Source organism: Equus asinus, chromosome 8 (genome assembly GCF_041296235.1).
Source record: "Equus asinus isolate D_3611 breed Donkey chromosome 8, EquAss-T2T_v2, whole genome shotgun sequence".
Lineage (NCBI taxonomy): Eukaryota > Metazoa > Chordata > Mammalia > Perissodactyla > Equidae > Equus > Equus asinus.
This window is the reverse complement of record NC_091797.1, coordinates 20,177,236-20,191,036: the sequence shown is the minus strand read 5'-3', so window position 1 is coordinate 20,191,036 and position 13,801 is coordinate 20,177,236. Positions and strand designations below refer to the sequence as shown.

General features: G+C 41.1%; 1 protein-coding gene and 1 long non-coding RNA gene across 8 annotated transcripts in view; one reads left to right on the top strand and one right to left on the bottom strand.

The window, feature by feature from the left end:
• The window catches only part of RUNX2 (RUNX family transcription factor 2), a 315,890-nt gene that overhangs the window by 181,513 nt on the left and 120,576 nt on the right, over positions 1–13,801 (top strand). The gene's annotated exons all lie outside the window — the stretch shown is intronic.
• LOC139045829 (uncharacterized) overlaps positions 7,355–13,801 on the bottom strand; it is a 48,619-nt gene continuing 42,172 nt past the window's right edge. Inside the window, exon 3 of the long non-coding RNA XR_011504959.1 lies at positions 7,355–10,230. This is a non-coding gene — a long non-coding RNA (uncharacterized lncRNA). The remainder of the gene's footprint in view (positions 10,231–13,801) is intronic.

The following is a 13,801-nucleotide window of genomic DNA, read 5'->3' as shown; positions in this document are numbered from 1 at the left end:
TAGACACACCTCTGCCACAGCAGCCACGGGCAAGTGATTAAGTTTAATAGGAGCCACTCTTATTTAGAAGACATTCTCTGTTTAAAGCCACAGAGGGGGAAGTTATTAAATTTAATGGACCCTAAACAAAGGCAGTCCCTGTGTTACCAATTAAATGTTCAATATTCTTCTCTATCGTATCGACTGGGATTGGTTGGGTTATTTTTGCAGTCTGTAAGTTGAAATTCATGTTGCTTTCTCTAAACATGAGCTATCTTCCAACACGAGCAGGTGATGTTTTCATCTTGCTGCTGTGGGCCCAGGTTCAGGGCATACCTGGACCTCAGTTTACTGTAACTTTTGAGTTCCTCATCCTGAGGACCCAGGAGGTGGTTTCCATTCCTACTAGATCTAGTTGGCCCGGCTCACGAAGTTGACTAAACATGGTTTTATGACTAGTCACAGCTATTTGTAGCCAGACGGAGGTACCAAAGCTCAGAATGAAACCTGCGTACATGGTTTGACCCTGATTTTGTACATGGCTCTTAACAGTTGTTTTTGTGAGGATTTATTTTTGATACGTGTACAACCACCCACACATGGAGAGAAGATTTAGTAATGAAAGGAATCATGCTTATGCAGGGAAGGCGAAGACACGGTTATAAATTTTATTGAAAGATTTGCTACAATCCCTTTCTTTTCATAGAAGAAAACTTGGGAGCTTGACCTGCACTCAATGAATGTATTAATGCAAATTTTCTAATGATACAGTGGCTTCAGTGGTTCACTGAGACCTGAGAAGAGGGTGGAGGCAATTTAACTGAGGAAACCCGAGTTTTAGTTTCATTGTCACTGAAGATTCTTTGCACTGGTCTCAGATGTATCAGTTAATCTACCGATCCACTGCCTCAGTGGTCCCGTGTGAGCAAGTTACTCCCAATTGCCCATCCACAAGTCTCAGAGGTTCTGCAAGGAGTAGGTTGATGTCTGTACAGGAATTGGTGGTTCTGAGGACTTTTAGTAAAGAAAGCTTGCCTTACCTGATAAGTGCCAGTGGAAAAACCAAGTCGTGTCATTAGCTTCAAAAAAGTAGGAACATACTATTATATATATTTGCTTTTAAATTAATATTTTATGGTTTAAAGCAGTTTTAGATTTACAGAAAAATTGAACGTAAAGTACAGAGTTCCTATATCACTACATCCAATCCCCCTCTCCCCGCCCCAACCTGCCACTTTCTCTTATTAACATCTTGCATTTGTGTGGTACGTTTGTTACAACGGATGAGTCCATTTTGATACGTGATTATTAACTAAAGTTCATACTTACATTAGGGTTTCCTCTCAGTGTTGTGCATTCTGTGGATTTTGCCAAAAGCATGATGCCATGTATCTGCCATTAGAGAGTCAGACAGAATAGTTGCATTGCCCTAAAAATGCCCCGTGCGCCACCTGTTTAGCACTCCTCACCTGCCCCTTGGTCTGATCTTTTTCCTGTTTCTCTGTTTTTGCCCTTTCCAGAATGTCATATAATTGGAATCACACAGTATGTGGCCTTTTTGGCCTGGATTCTTTCACTTAGCAATGTGCATTTAGGGTTCCTCTGTCTCTTTTCATGACTTGAATGCTCATTTCTTTTCACCACTGAATAATATTCCATTGTCAGGATGTTACTACATTTGTAAAAACCTCAAGACTGCCCTCCTCGCACCTAGGAATACCACCATCCCATTTCCTTTTGTCTCTCACTTTGTCAGTGGTATTTCTTTATAGAAAGCATTTCATGCATTCCTTCCTGGGGAAACACTTCCTCTGTCACAGCAACTGTCAGCAAATGGTCCAGATTATGGTTTTCCATATTTTTGGTCCATTTTTTAATTAAAATATTTTTCTTTAGTTTTACCCAAAGACAAAGCCCTAAACATTTACCTTTAAGTAGTCATTCACATCAATTCAAGTACAGAACAGATCCAGCTAAAACTAACAGTCCGTTTATGTGGCTACTTGGCTGTCTCCCTAAACAGTCAACTCTTGTAGGTAAAGGATGCGCCTTTCTTCTTACGAACGCCTGGCATTCCTTAAGTGTGCTATGCTGTTTCACACTTCCATGCCAGCCCGCCTCTCTGCGTCAGCTGGGCAGGGCCCTGTGGATCCTGCTCAGGCCTCCCTTTCCCGACCGTCACTTCCCTCAAAGTGAGTCACTCTTTCATCTGCACTCATCCGTTTGTCATCTGTGTGCTTTGGACACATCTCTGATGTGTACGTATCTCCCATTGGTATAGTAATTTGATTACATGCCTTTCCCCTTTTATAGGACGTAAGCTTCTCAAGGACAGTGACTGAGTCTCACATAGTCTTAAATCCTTATAACCTGGCACAGTTTTCAGCACATAGTAGTTGCTCAGTAAATGTTTAATAGCCAGATGTTAGTGAGAAAGAAGATAGGAAAAAAAAAGAGGAAGATAGGCATGTAGAAGAAAAAAGGGAAGAAGACATGGAAAAATAAGAAAGAAAATTTTGTTCACCTGGAACAAGAAAGTAAGGGCAAAACAAGAGAAACTTTTATTGCTGATAAGGACAGGAAATAGCACAGTGAGAGTGTGCATAAGCAGTATATATTTTTATCTCCAAGTCTTTTTGCAATGTGTTTCGTATTTAGAACACATATCAAGACTGCATCTGTTTCCAGAACTTGCTGCTAACAGTTAGTAATAATGCCAAGACATACTTTAGGTCCAACTTGAAACCAAATGATCAAATAGAATTTTTGACTTCTAATTTAGAGTCTGACATTAATTATAGCTGTCATGTAATAAAGTGTCAAAGTCTTTTCTAAGAAAATGATGGAAATTATATTAGCTAAGCTGTAAACTGAGGCAAAACTATTCCTCTTAAACAAAGCAAAACATCTGCTTTGGACAACTATCATTTCTCACAAAGTCTTATCTTCTTTAGGCTGAATTTTTCCTGTATTCCCCCACCCCCTGCTCTTTTGAAACCCTTGCTGTGTGATAGGGTTTCAAGTCACCTCATCATCCTGGTCAGTGGTCTCTGGGCACACTAGAGTTTGTCGGTGTCCTTCTTAGTGCCTGGAACCCAGAAGCAAACTCCTTCCTTCTTGACCTCTGTTAGTGCAGGCTGTGGCCTTAGTCCTTTGATAACCGTGTCAAGCTGCATTCTCCCATCTTTTTACTTTTACAGTTGTTTTTTAGATCCAAGAATGACATTTCACAGTTATTCCTGTTAGCTTTTGTCTTCTTTAATTCAGGTACTAGTTTCTGCCTGTCAAGTACTTTTTGGATTTTTATAATGTCACCCAATAAATTTGTAGCCCGTTGCCTTCCTTCCTACCTGGGATGTTTTTCTTTAATTCATCTCAGTCATTTCAAGTCGGCTCAACAAATTCGTGGTATATACTTAAAATGTGCTTAAGCAGACGATGAATAAAAATGAAATAGAAGACCTCATCTCTGCCTTCAGGAAGCTTTCAGTCCCGTTTAGGAGATGACATAAGGCCAATATGACATGGTTACACTATGATACCAGCCTGTGCAGATGCCAGCATATGCCAAAAATGCTCAGGATTCTAGTGAAAGGAGATTTCTCTTGCCCCTAGGCATAATCAGTTTAAAACCTTCTCCTTTAGGAAAAAAAAAATCAGTTTTCTTCTGCTCAGATTATACTTTTACTCTGAATTGCTTCAACAATTACATTTTCAACTGAAAAAAAATTACACTTGTTGACATGAGTGGTTTCATAACGTTTCTTAAGATATGGCAAGAACATATAAAATCTTCTCTTTATCCAGCTGGATTGAAAGCTCCGGCCTGCTGATCCTGTGCGCTCTTCCTGTCGCTCCTAGGTTCATGCTCTGCGTGTAGATGCTCATGGGAAGTACTTGCACACAGCAGAAAGGGACCCAGTAGCCAGTGCTGCCTGCTTCAGGGTTGCTTATGCTGTGACCATTGTTAGGAATCAGCTAATAGATCCAGAAGTGGGGCTGTAGAGGCGACTAATGACAGTTGCCATTTACCTTCACTTCGTATTCCATATATACAAATACAGTCCCAGCATGTGATTATATTACAGAATTTTCCACTGTCTCTTTTAAAGTGAAGCAACACTGTTAGCTCTCTGTGCTAGAACATATACAAGTACCTATGCCTGTATTCACCTATTACCTTCAGAATGAATATACATGTAAATATTCTTGATTGTTTGGGATGTTAATAAATATCAGCCAAGGTTCTACTTTTTTCAGGAAAAATAGGGCCATTGAAACTCCCATGTCTCAGTATTATTTTGTTACTTCGTTGAGCATTGATTTCTCAGGAAATGCTAATTGATCACTGCTGGTAGAAAAGGGAAAGAAAAACTACATGATTATTTTAAGTTAGTTTTTAGGTTTGTTAATATGTAGAGCTAGTTATAAGGGGAAATTTAGAAAAATATACATGAAAGAGGTAACTGAACAAGTAAAAAGTCTTTTTATAATTAAAAGCTTATACAGTAAAATGCAAATGACAGCACTTTAATTTGAATTGTTCAAAGTCATTTTTGGACAGCATTTTATTTCACATAGTTCAAAGTCATTTTTAGACTCCTTTGTTTTCTTGAAAAACCAATAGGAAGGCATATATTATTAAACTGGGTCAGAATTTAAGTGACTCCGTCTCAGGCAAATCTAGGATCCCATTTGACTGTACTGTCTAAATTATTTTAATGTGACTCAAGAAATTTGTGAATCTCAAATCCATGAAAGTCGCATAAATTAAAATAAATTGCTGGTCAGGCAACATTGTCCTGAATATCTCAAAGGATTTTTTTTAAACAGAAAGGTGTCATATCTTTTCCAGAGAGACTTGGGCCTTGAGTGACCAATTTAGAAACGCAGCCAAACGTGGTAGACTGGGATAAGACCAGGTTTCTGAATCCAAAGTTCATGCTCCCTCTCCAACCAAAATGGTCTCTGTTCCAGCTCCCTGCTGTAATTAGTAATAATGCTATAGTGAATGGAATAATCATAACAAATATAATGATGGTTCTAAAGACTCCACCTTGTGCCAAGAAGAACAGTGATTCACAATAAATCAATAGTCAACCCATTGATGTGGTCACAATAAATCCATACGTAATTAAGAAGAACCTTTTCTAAATAAAAACTACAAAGGAAACAAAAATAGGCTTGGAAGAGAGGAAAACATCTGATAATGGTGTTGTGGTACTCACCATTAAAAAACAAACCTGTAAGCTCCCAAACTACACCTTAGGAAAACAGTACATTCTCAGTGTTGCTTAAAGGCGCAGTGGAGAGTTGGCCTAAAAGGCTCCATAAAGGAAGAATTTGCCCCCCGGGCAGGCAACAGAGAAAGCTGGAGCTGTGTTCCCACCTTAGAAGTTGGTAGGTGTCACAGGCACCGCACTTTGAAGCGTCAGTTGGGTCTTAGGTTTTGACAATCTGTCTTCCAGTTGGTGCATTTAGACCATTGGCATTCAAATTGATTATTGATATAGTTGGATTAATATCTTCCAGTAATAGTTGTTATTGTTTTCTATTTATTGTCCTTGTTCTTTATCCTATTTTTGTCTTCCACTCTTTTTCTGCCTTTTTGGTTTTAATGTAATGTTTTATGTGATTCCCTTTTCTCTCCTTTCTTGGCATATCAGTTATACTTCTTTTTTTTGACCTTTGCTTTTTAGTGACTGCCCTAGAGTTTGCAATACACACGTACAACTACTCCAAGTCCACTGTCAGTAACACTATACCACTCCATGGGTATGTGAGGACCTTATAATCTATAAACATATGTGTGTGGGTTTTGTGTGGACATAAGTTTTCAACTCCTTTGGGTAAATGCCAGGAAATGCAATTGCTAGATCACATGGTAAGAGTATGTTTAGTTTTGTAAGAAACTGCCAAACTGTCTCCCAAAGTGGCTGCACCATTTTGCATTCCCATCAGCAATGAGATTTTTCATTGTTCCACATAATCTCCTTGTGTCTTTATATTTAAAATGAGTTTCTTGTACAGTCTTTTTTTTTTTTTTTTGAGGAAGATTAGCCCTGAGCTAACATCTGCTGCCAATCCTCCTCTTTTTGCTGAGGAAGACTGGCCCTGAGCTAGCATCCATGCCCATCTTCCTCTATTTTATGTGGGACGCCTGCCACAGCATGGCCTGATAAGCGGTGCGTAGGTCCACACCCGGGATCCAAACCGACCACCCCCAGGCTGCTGAAGTGGAATGTGCGAACTTAACCGCTGTGCCACTGGGCTGGTCCCCCATACAGTCTTGTTTTTTTGATCCACTCTACCAATCTCTGTCTGAATTGGTGCATTTTGACCATCGGCATTCAAAGTGATTATTGATATAGTTGCATTACTGTCCCTGTGAAGGGTTAGTAAAACCTCAGATAACCTCTTTAATGCAGGAAATGAGTGAAGCATTTAAAGTGGGGCATGCATCCCAAAGGAGGCTGGAACCCAACACTGATAAAATAGCAGCTGCTCAATAAAACAGTGCTGAATTGATTTGAGATATCAGAAAACCTTTTCTTCTAAGGCCGGGCACGTGGCACAGTGATTGAACCCTCATAGCGTCATTGCGGTGCGTGGAAACAGCGCTTGATGGGGAACAGAGCAGCCTGTCGTCTAATTTTGGATATGCTTCTGAGTTCTGAAGCAGGTCACTTACTGTCTGTGGCTCTTCGTTTCCTTGTGTGTGAAAGGAGTTAGTCAGGCTAGATATTCTCCAAGGTACATCGTAAAGCTTTGAATGTCCGTGATTCTAAAATAAGGCCTGAAAGGTAGATTTCTCACAGAAAGATTTAGTAATCAGCACATCAGAAAACTAAATACTGCCGCCCGTAGTAGGAGTAAAAGCTAGTATAGGGTTTGATTTATGAACTAAATAAACAGGAGTCACTACTACAGGTGTCGAGGAAAGCTTTGTTTTGTGCTTCAGTTAATTTTCGTGAGAAGCAGCCTAAGATGAGGTTAATTAATGCCGAAGAACTATACACACATTCAGACCCTAACACTTGCCCACAGCTGCACTTCTGTTCAAGCTGAAGCCTCATATACGTGAATGTGTGTCAGAGGCTGCAGACAGATTTTGAAACCCCAGCTTTAATTTAAAATTAGGAACTTACTTTATATATATAAAAGGAGCTTATTTTATTGATATTTTCTATACCACATGGTTTTATTTAACTTATCTGTGCTACTCCCTCTTTACCTGAGAATGGTTATAATGAAGTGTAATTTATCTCACTGGAGGAATGAGAATCTTAGAAGCTACAGGTTACTGAAACAAAAGAACAGGTGAATTCTGTTAATAATAGAATAAATGGGATCAGAAAAACAGACTTTCTGTATTCAAGAACTTAGATATATTTAGAGAAAATATGATTAGAATTATAACCAAGTTCCTTTTAGTGAAACATTGCTATCATAGTGCTTTATGACCACATGATAAAAATCTTTATTCATATAAATTATTACCAGCATTAAGTTTACTCATTTATTGACATTGTTCTAGCCACTGGAGATGCAGTGATGAGTAAGACAGTGAATACAGGGAGCTTTTTCTTCTGGCTTATGACGTAGTGATTAAACACTCAGTCTTTGGATCCAGACTCCTGGGTTTAAATCAAGGCTTCTTTACTCACTAGCTTGTGATCTTGGGATGTTACCAATTTCTTCCTCTGTAAAAGGGGCTTCAAAAGGTTGTTATGAGGACTGAAGGATGGTTAATGTATGTAAAGCCCTTAGAATAATGCCCGGCACTTGTTAATGTCAGCTGTTACAGGGGAAGGGTAGGCAAATGAAAATAAGACAATATTATCTAGGGATATGTACTATGAGAAAAGTAACATAGGGTGACGTGATGAGGAAGAAACGTTTAAGCTGCGACCAGTGACAAGGAGGAGTTAGCCCATGGAGATCATTCCAGGCAGGAGGGAAGCTGGCGCAGGGGCCCGTGGGTGGGAAGAAGAACGCTGGCAGCTGGGGAGTGTGTGTGGCGAGATGACATCAGAGATCTGGGCTGCTCCGGGCCGTGCAGGGCCTCTCCTGGTCAGGAGGAGAAGTTGAATTTGCTGGGACGGGCAGTGACAAGCCACTGGCAGATTTTAAGCAGGGTCATGATGTCAGCAGATTTCTGTTTTCAAAAGGTCGCTCTGGCTGTTTGGGGGAGAACTGTAAGGGGCTGTAAGCGGATGAGGGAAGAAGCAAGAGTGTGCTGGGGGGCTGTGGCAGTCACCTTGGTGGGAGGGTGGTGGCTGTGCTTGCCTGGAAGTGGTGGGGACGGAGACACTCTCTGAGTTGGAGAGGGTATTTTGCCTTTATCATCAAAATATTTTAGTAATGCTTTCCCCAAATTGTTAGTTTACTTTGAAAGGAGTAATATTGCATCTTATAAGATTTTAGTTAATGTTTAGACATTGTTCACACACCCTGTCGTGAAGTGGTAGTTCAGGAATTGCTTGATTTATTAGGTGAATACAGAACCAGCAACCTGGAAAATTCAGGCTAGAAGTCCATTTTGAGAGCTGAAATATGTGGTTTGATTGTTTTCACTGATACCTTAGTCTGATTATTTCCGGTAGCTCCCCTTCCTGGGCACTGTGCAAACCCAGATTTCAGTGCAGTGAAGGGCAATGATGAGATGAATTTGGGGGTCTGACCAGCATGATATGTTCTTCTCACCTCTTAAAATATAGATAGGGTGTTGTTATATCTTTCACAGTCTTTATACACACTAATTCATTTTACTGCTTTTAAGATGGAATGAAATGAAAACCACACATTGGTGTGACCAGGCTGGCTGTGCGGGTGCTCATTAGCTGATCTACCAGATGTGGCAGCAGCCCTGAAGTGAAGAGACTCCTGGGTGAGGGGGTAGTGGTTGGTTCCATCAGGTTTGCAGGCTAACATCCTGCGTTTGAGAAAAGTGATGCCGGTGAGACACCAGCGCTCTTCCTCCCTGTGAGTGGGGTCAACACCCAGGACAGCGTCTTCCCGGAGGATGAGAAACTGGGGCAGATATTAAACTGGAAAGAACTTGAGTTGATGAGGGATGAGGCCCTTGTTCTAAGCAGACTCTCATAAGCACAAACTAAGGTAAAGGAGGAAGCTTTAAATAGCTGAGACTGTTAGCGTAGCTGTTGCCGTCAGCTGTCACTCCCTTCTCAGGTCCTTTAACCCTGCCTTAAAAAGAGACTCTTTCCTCCCCCCAACCTTCAGTTTGGGCTCTAGAAACTGGCTTCAAGATCTTATGAAGATATGAGCAGTTCTTCTTACATTTCCTGTTTGAAAAGTAACAAAAGTCCTGCTGTGGGTGGACACGAGCTTCCTCCTCTTCCTGGAATCCCAAGGTGCACAGGTGTGCGTGCTGAAGACCGTTACAGACGTTTGTTAGTTCTTTATAAGGGAGGAAGGAGAGCAGTGAGATCAGGGTCTCGGGAGCATGTTTCTCAGTGACCTAGTCTACTTAAAATTTATTTGATGGATTTACTTTGAGTTTTGGAAACTCAAAGGACTCAAAATAAGATACAATTCAAAGGGTGTCCGCATTTCAGAGGATGGGAAATCTAGAATAATTTCAAGAACTCTGAAAACTTTACAGATTTGCGCTCTGGCTAGTGGGTTGGCTGTTTCTTTGGTTGCCAAACCTGGTTTTTAACCTTTCTCTCTGGCTTTGTCATTTGGAATAGAGCAGTAAAGGAGAATAGGAGCCAAAAGATTCAATGTAAGGAGGATGCAAAACTAGACTGAGAAACAACAGAATACAAGCCCCTGGAAAAACCAGTTACTTTTAAAAGGAATAAAATTTAGAGATAGTGTGCTCTACTAAAAAGAGGGCTATTTTCTCCCTCGGAGCCAGGATGTCTGAATACTGATGGCACAGATGGGGATAACTGATTGCTTCCTCTTCAGATGAGGGGGTGGCCTTGATCAAACTCATGCTCCTCCCTAGTCTTAGGTGTTGGTACCTTTCTTTTTCCCCACAACACTGCAGTATAATATTGAAAATCACCCCCCAAAGTGGGTAAGGCCATAGATAACTAGGCCTGTATTAAAGGACCTTGGAACCAGAAGACTGGAGACGAGGTTACATTTTGGCCACGTGCAGACTTTTCAAGCTCGTATTTGAAGTGTCAGCTTCGGACTTGCAAAGCCATAGCTTACGCCCCAGGTCCCTGTAGATGGTTCCCTTGCATCTTCCACTCTCCTCGCCATGGTCCCGGGTGCCTAAAAAAGAAAAACTATTTCACCAAAGTGAGCCCCGCCCAAGGGTCTTCCTGCCAACATTTTAATAAAAAGGTAGAATTTCAAACTGTAAATAACCGAACCTCCAGGTAAGACATTAAAAATACTTTCTAAAAGTTTATGAGAATCAAATAAGCAGTACCACTTTAGGTTATGTAGAAGGCAAATTAGAGCCATTCACATTGAGGTAAAACTCTTCAAATACCTAAAAGTGTGGCAAGTAAGCTTTAACAAGTATAACAGATCCACAGGTTAGCAGTGAGGGAAACGGGGGAGGAATAAAGAGATTTGTGCAAATGCAATCTGCGAGTTAGGGCTGTGGATTCGCCGCAGCCTCACGCTGGAAGTGAAGACGTCTACGCCCAGTGTGTTAGATGACATGTGGACAAGCTGCTGTCTCAGAGGATGCTGGCCTGAAGGCTGATCAGCCACGACAGGTGGAGACTGGGGCAGGTACCACAGAACACGTGAAGAAGACCTGAAGACCCACCAGGAAGGACGAGGCATCCGTGGGGGGAAGCTGGAACTCTTCTACTGCTCTGACTCAGGAACTCCAGAGAGGGAGGACACGGAAGAGACCCAGGACACTCGGGTCATCTATAACAGTGGCTCTTCTGGTGGCAGAAACTACTTAAAGCTTACAGATAAATAACACCATGTTAGAACCTAAGACAAATTAGGTGCAGAGGAAAATGGGAAGAATTATAGTAACTAAGTCCAAAGGTGATAGTAAAAATAAGTGCATGGCAAAACTTGATATTAATGATAATATTTAGGTAGTGTTTTAAATATCTAGAAAACACTTTCATAGGCATTATCTCATTTAATCGCCAGAACGGCTCATTGGACCATGGATGTTACTATAGTCCCTGAATTGCCAGTAGGAAGTTAGGGCTCAGAGACATGCAGAGACTTGACCCAGGTCACACAGTGAAAGAGTGGAGGAGTAAAGACTCAACCCAAGTCTTTTGGCTCCAAATGTGCTTTCCCCACTATGCTTTGTCATGGGAGCCTCTACATCACAACCAGACTTTGCTACAAAAACTGGTTGGGCATCATCCTGAGAGGGATTTTTATCCCACTGGTCTTTCCAGGCTCCCCTTGGGGGACATGACACCAGCAACCCTTAGTAAGTAGCCCGTGTTCACACTTGATGCGGATCAGAGTACCCAAAATAAAGCAAAATTCACCAACTTCCTACCAGAAATAACAGTGGAAATAATCCACCTGCTAATTTTGCAAATCTAAATTTTATTCTAGAGATTAAAAATGTACTTATTCATGAAATCTTAAAACCTCAAAGTATATATTTTTATATGTGGGGCAAGGAAACTTCAACTTAAGTCATGCACAACAATATATCTCATCCTGCAAGAGTTGGAAAGGTTGATATAACATGTTTATTTTAACTTCAGATAGTTCGGATCAAAGAATTTTCTTGAAGAATCTAGAACAAAGAAGAAAGAGAAATAGCTCACATATCTCTCATTGAAGGTGTGAGCCTAAAGCTAATTTTAACCCTGTTTAGTGCTAAATTTAGTGATGAAAAACTTTCTTAAAAAGCTAATAATGTTCCCATTTTCTTTTGGCCTCTTGCAAACTGTTGTTAACAATTATGTGTTGTTTTTTTTTTATTTTGTGGAAAAATATCCTAAATTTTCTAATTGACATTTTGTATCTGGAAAGAAAACCTGGGTATTTTTTGCACAGTGGATATAGCTCATGTGAAGAAACCGTTATACTGTTTTCTAATGAATGGGCTCCTTTCTTTAGAGGAACAGCAGTCCTAGTAGAATTTTTAGAGGTGTTTTTGGAATTCTCAAGGTTGTCTATTATGTGGCAGAAGCAGAATTGTAGAGGTGGAAACCCATGAGGATGCTTTTGTCAAATTCTGTCATTTCACCAACAAGGCTATGTGTGGGTCCCGGAGGGGAAGGGACTCCACCATGATCAGCCTGCTCATTAGGGGCACTGCCGTGACCAGAACCCACGCCCCTGACTGCTAGTCCAACGCTCCAGAATCGTTTTCTCCTGCTACATTTCTAATAGGCCACTGACATTTTTCTTGTTATTGCCGTACACGGCCGTTGTAATCTGAAAAGAATGCTAACTCTGAGTTATCTCCTCCTCCTTTGCTCCTCTCCTCTCTTCATCCTAAAATTAAATCCTTATGAAAAGACCGAATAGACTTTGTCCTGGACCTGTGACGTCACCATCTCTCTTGGCCACTCTCATCTCATCAGCTGTTTCGGTCCACATCTGCCGTGGACTCAGTGGACAGTATTCTCAGGCTGGGAAAAACAGGGCTTTGGTTTTTGTCCATGGCAAGCGGAGAACTTCCACTGTTTGAGGAGCTCCTGCCGGTCTGTCTGTGCGTGTTGGTCCGACGGCACACTGAGCAGACCAGGCCCTCTTTTTCTTTTCTTTCTTTTTTTTTTTTGGTCATCAAAACAAGTAGCTCCTCTCAGACACCTTAATACATAATTAGGTGTGTCTGTTTACACTCTGGAGACAGAGGGCTTCATGTCCCAAAGAAGGACAAGAAGTCTGGGAGCAGCCACAAATGTTGAAAATGTCCATTTGTGGCGAGTTTATTGCTATAGCACCAGGAGTAAACACTGGGGGTGAAACCCTCTGACGTGGTGGGTGTGCTTATCGAGAGGGGCGTGTTATCGAGCATGAGAAAGTGAAAGGAGGTCCTCTTTTTTTTTCCAATTTGCTCTAGTATTTGTTTATCTCCCACAACAAGGAAAATTTCACTATTTGGCTTTGGCTGTTTGAAGGGTTTTGCCAAATGCTTAACAATCTGTAGGGTATGATTTCTCTCAAAAAAACCACTTTGAGAACAAGGCTCTATGTAACCAAGATGTGTTTGTTTTTGTTTCAATCACTCAGAAGAGAAATCATCTCTTGTCCATTGTTAAAAGAAGGGTTTCAATCAAAGGAAAATTCTACATATTCTAAAATATACAAACAGCTCTTTGAAACTGATGCCAGATCAAACTCTAAAAGGGACGTTTTTCCCCCAGCAGTTTTGAGTTAATTCCGTGTGCCGGGCTTGAGTGGAGAAACTCTGGGACTGTCAGAGGAGCGAGTTACGGCAGCACTTGGGTGGGTCCGGAAGCCTCAGCAGGAGGCTTGTCTCAGGACGGTACGAAGACTCTGCGTATGGTTTCAGGCTAAATCCTCGCAACAAAGAAGAAATTCTTTTTAGTGAGTTGGTTTTTCAGTTCAATGAAAGGCAGTAGTTTGCTTTCTGATGCTATTGGATCTAGACATCCAATGTGAGAAGGCATGCCAGTCCTCACTTTTTAAAAAAATTCAGTTGAAGTGTCCCCTGTTGTTAAAGAAATATCATCCTTTCCTCTATGAGGACTTCTACTAGGATGAAAAGTAGGCGATGCTAATGAGACAACTCTAGTGGGGAAAAGGGACACGGACTAGGAAACCCAACAATTTCCTTTCGTCTCTGCCACTGATTGGGTGTGTCCTGGAGACGGTGCATCCTTTCTTTGACTAAGCTTTGTGGTCAGTTGGCACCTGCCATGTCTAC